Source organism: Arachis duranensis, unplaced genomic scaffold, assembly GCF_000817695.3.
Source record: "Arachis duranensis cultivar V14167 unplaced genomic scaffold, aradu.V14167.gnm2.J7QH unplaced_Scaffold_354584, whole genome shotgun sequence".
NCBI lineage: Eukaryota > Viridiplantae > Streptophyta > Magnoliopsida > Fabales > Fabaceae > Arachis > Arachis duranensis.
In genome coordinates this window covers 465,182-470,100 of record NW_026264910.1, presented here as the reverse complement: position 1 = coordinate 470,100, position 4,919 = coordinate 465,182, and the positions used below count along the sequence as shown (strand labels likewise).

Genomic DNA, 4,919 nt, shown 5'->3' with positions numbered 1-4,919 from the left:
AAGCTCGTCACAGTCATTCAATCCCAGAATCCTACTCAGAATACCACGGACAAGGTTTAGACTTTCCGGATTCTCATGAATTCCGCCATCAATCTAGCTTATACCACGAAGATTTTGTTTAACGAATCTAAGAGATACGCGCCCGGCCTAAGGTAGAACGGAAGTGGTTGTCAATCACGTGCATTCATAGGTGAGAATGATGATGAGTGTCATGGATCATAACATTCATCAAGTTGAAGTGCAACGAATATCTTAGAATAGGAATAATTCGAATTGGATAGAAAATAATAGTAATTGTATTGAAACTTGAGGTACAGCAGAGCTCCACACCCTTAATCTATGGTGTGTAGAAACTCCACCTTTGAAAATACATAAGTGAAAGGTTCAGGCATGGCCGAATGGCCAGCCCCCCCAAAACGTGATCAATAATCTCCTCAGATGAAGAATAAAATAAAACAGAGACCAAAGATGTCTAATACAATAGTAAATTATCCTATTTATACTAGACTAGCTGCTAGGGTTTACATGAGTAAGTAATTGATGCATAAATCCATTTCTGGGGCCCACTTGGTGTGTGTTTGGGCTGAGCTTGATCTATCCACGAGCTGAGGCTTCTTTTGGAGTTGAACGCCAAGTTGTAACGTGTTTTGGGCGTTCAACTCCGGGTCGTGACGTGTTTCTGGCATTTTACTCTAGACAGCAACATGGAACTGGCGAGCGCCAGTTTACGTTGTTAATTCCCAAATAAAGTATGGACTATTATATATTGATGGAAATTTCTGGATGTCTAATTTCCAACGCCGTTGAGAGCGCGCCATTTGGAGTTCTGTTGCTCCAGAAAATCCATTTCGAGTGCAGGGAGGTCAGATTCCAACAGCATCAGCAGTCCTTTGTCAGCCTCCTATCAGAGTTTTGCTCAACTCCCTCAATTTTAGCCAGAAATTACCTGAAATCACAGAAAAACAAACAAACTCATAGTAAAGTCTAGAAATGTGAATTTAACATAAAAACTAATGAAAACATCCCTAAAAGTAGCTTGAACTTACTAAAAACAACCTAAAAACAATGCCAAAAAGCGTATAAATTATCCGCTCATCACCAGCCTGATGCTCGTTTCTAGCGTTAAACACCAGCTTAGGGCTTGTTTTGGCGTTAAACGCCAGACACATGCTTGTTTCTGGCATTTAAATGCCAGACAGCTCTTCCTCCAGGGTGTGCTTTTTCTTCTGCTATTTTTATTCTGTTTTTAATTTTTGCAATTGTTTTGTGACTCCACATGATCATAAACCTAATAAAACATAAAAGAACAATAGAAATATAGATAAATAAAAATTGGGTTGCCTCCCAATAAGTGCTTCTTTAATGTCAATATCTTGACAGTGAGCTCTCATGGAGCTTCACAGATGTTCAGAGCATTGTTGGGACCTCCCGACACCAAACTTAGAATTTGAATATGGGGGTTCAACACCAAACATAGAGTTTGGTTGTGGCCTCCCAACACCAAACTTAGAGTTTGATTGTGGGGGCTTTGTTTGACTCTGTATTGAGAGAAGCTTTTCATGCTTCCTCTCTATGGTTGCAGAGGAAGATCCTTGAGCTTTAAACACAAGGTAGTCCCCATTCAATTGAAGGACTAGCTCTCGTCTGTCAACATCAATCACAGCTCCTGCTGTGGCTAGGAAGGGTCTTCCAAGGATGATGCATTCATCCTCATCCGTCCCAGTGTTTAGGATTATGAAATCAGCAGGGATGTAAAGGTCTCTAACCTTCACTAACACGTCCTTTACCAATCCATAAGCTTGTTTTATTGACTTATCTACCATCTCTAATGAGATTCTTGCAGCTTGTACCTCAAAGATCCCCAGTTTCTCCATTACAGAGAGTGGTATAAGATTTATACTTGACCCCATGTCACACAGAGCCTTCTCAAAGGTCATGGTGCCTATGGTACAGGGTATTAAGAATTTACCAAGATCTTATTTCTTTTGAGGTAGAGTTTGCTGAACCCATGTATTTAGTTTACTAATGAGCAAGGTAGGTTCATCTTTCCAAGTCTCATTACCAAACAACTTGGCATTCAGCTCCATGATGGCTCCTAGATATTGAGCAACTTGCTCTTCAGTTACATTTTCATCCTCTTCAGAGGAAGAATAGTTCTTAGAGCTCATGAATGGCAGAAGGAAGTTTAATGGAATCTCTTTGGTCTCTATATGAGCCTCAGATTCCTTTAGGTCCTCAATAGAGAACTCCTTTCTGTCTGGGGACGTCCCATGAGGTCTTCCTCATTCGGATTCACGTCCTCCCTTTCCTCTTTAGATTCGGCCATTTTGATTATATCAATGGCCTTGCACTCTCTTTTTGGATTATCTTCTGTATTGCTTGGGAGAGTACTAGGAGAAGTTTTAGTGATTTTCTTACTCAGCTGACCCACTTGTGCCTCCAAGTTTCTAATGGAGGACCTTGTTTCATTCATGAAACTTAAAGTGGCCTTAGATAGATCAGAGGCTATGTTTGCTAAGCTAGAGGGGCTCTGCTCAGAATTCTCTGTCTGTTGCTGAGAAGATAATGGAAAAGGCTTATTATTGCTAAGCCTGTTTCTTCCACCATTATTAAAGCCTTGTTGGGGCTTTTGTTGATCCTTCCATAAGAAATTTGGATGATTTCTCCATGAGGGATTATAGGTGTTTCCATAGGGTTCACCCATGTAATTCACCTCTGCATGCAGGGTTCTCAGGATCATAGGCTTCTTCTTCAGAAGATGCTTCTTCAGTACTGTTGGATGCATTTTGTAATCCATTCAGACTCTGAGATATCATATTGACTTGTTGGGTCAATATTTTATTCTGGGCCAGTATGGCATTCAGAGCATCAACTTCAAGAACTCCCTTCTTCTGAGGCGTCCCATTACTCATAGGATTCATCTCAGAGGCGTCCCATTACTCATAGGATCCACCTACAGAATGGTCCAGTGACATCTTAAAGAACTCAGATAGACCATCGTAGAATATATCCAAAATGGTCCACTCTGAAAGCATGTCAGAAGGACACTTTTTGGTCAACTGCTTGTATCTTTCCCAAGCTTCATAGAGGGATTCACCATCTTTTTGCTTGAAGGTCTGAACATCCACTCTAAGCTTGCTCAGCTTTTGAGGAGGAAAGAACCTGGCCAAGAAGGTCGTGACCATCTTATCCCAAGAGTCCAGGCTATCTTTAGGTTGTGAGTCCAGCCATGTTCTAGCCCTGCCTCTTACAGCAAAAGGGAAAAGTATGAGCCTGTAGACTTCAGGATCTACTCCATTAGTCTTAACAGTATCATAGATCTGCAAAAACTCAGTTAAAAACTGATAGGGATCTTCTGATGGAAGTCCATGAAACTTGCAGTTCTGTTGCATTAGAGCAACTAGTTGAAGCTTCAGCTCAAAATTATTTGCTCCAATGGCAGAGATTGAGATGCTTCTTCCATAAAAATTGGAAGTAGGTGTAGTATAATAACTAAGCATCCTCCTTGCATTATTGTTGTTGTTATTATTTTTGGCTGCCATCTCCTTTTCTTTTTTAAAAATTTCTGTAAAGTTTTCTCTGGCTTGTTGTATTTTAGCTTCTCTTAGTTTTTTTCTTCAGAGTCCTTTCAGGTTCAGGATCTGCTTCAACAAGAATGTTCTTTTCCTTGCTCCTGCTTATATGAAAAAGAAGGGAACAGAAAAAAATAATGGGGATCCTCTTTACCACAGTAGAGAGATTCCTTTATGTGAGTAGAAGAAAATAAGAAGAAAAACCGAACACAGGTAGAGGGGAGAAGAGGGTTCGAATTTTGATTAGAAGAGAAGTGTTAGTAGATAAATAAATAAATAGAAGAAGATGAGAGAGAGGAGGTGATTTTCGAAAATTAGAAAGAGGAAAGTAGTTAAGTGGTTTTGAAAAGATAAGAAACAGTAAAACAAACAAAAAGTCAATTAGTTAGTTGAAAAAGATTTGAAAATAAATTTTGAAAAGATAAGGAGTTAGAAACGAATTTTGAAATCAATTTTGAAAAAGATATGATTTGAAAAAGATATGTTTGAAAAGATATGATTGAAAAGAAAAGATATGATTAAAAAGATATGATTGAAATCTATTTTAAAAAAAATTTGAAAAAGAGATTAAAAAGATTTGATTTTTAAAATTAAAATTGATTACTTGATTAACAAGAAACTAAAAGATATGATTCTAGAATTTAAAGATTGAACCTTTCTTAACAAGAAAGTAACAAACTTCAAATTTTTGAATCAATCACATTAATTGTTAGTAAATTTTTCGAAAATTATGAAATAAAATTAAGAAAGAGATTTTGAAAATCAATTTTAAAAATTTTCGAAAATAATAATAATGAAAAAATAAAAAAGATTTTATTTTTGAAAAAGATTTTGAAAAGATATGATTTTTAAAATTGAAATCTTGACTAGACTAATAAGAAACAACTTATTTTAAAAATTTTTGACTAAGTCAACCCAAAGATTTCGAAAATTATGAGTAAAATAAGGAAAATATATTTTTTATTTTTGAATTTTTAATGAGGAGAGAGAAAAACACAAAAATGACTCAAAATATGAAAATTTTGGATTAAAACACATGATGCATGTAAGAACACTATGAATGTCAAGATGAACACCAAGAACACTTTGAAGATCAAGATGAATATCAAGAGTTATTTTTGAAAAATTTTCAAGAAAAGAAAAACATGCATGACACCAAACTTAGAAATTTTTTCATGCTGAGACACTATGAATACAAAAATACATATGGAAAACAACAAAAGACACAAAACAAGAAAATATGAAGATCAAACAAGAAGACTTACCAAGAACAACTTGAAGATCATAAAGAACACCATGCATGAATTTTTCAAAAAAATGCATAAATTTTAAAAACATGCAATTGAC

The 4,919-nt window shown here is 36.4% G+C and overlaps 1 non-coding gene across 1 annotated transcript; it reads left to right on the top strand.

Moving 5' to 3' along the window:
- Window positions 1-3,029: 3,029 nt before the first annotated feature.
- On the top strand, window positions 3,030-3,137 carry LOC127744446 (small nucleolar RNA R71). Its single transcript, XR_008005434.1, has one exon. It is a non-coding gene; the product is annotated as a small nucleolar RNA R71 (small nucleolar RNA).
- The last annotated feature ends 1,782 nt before the right edge of the window (window positions 3,138-4,919 follow it).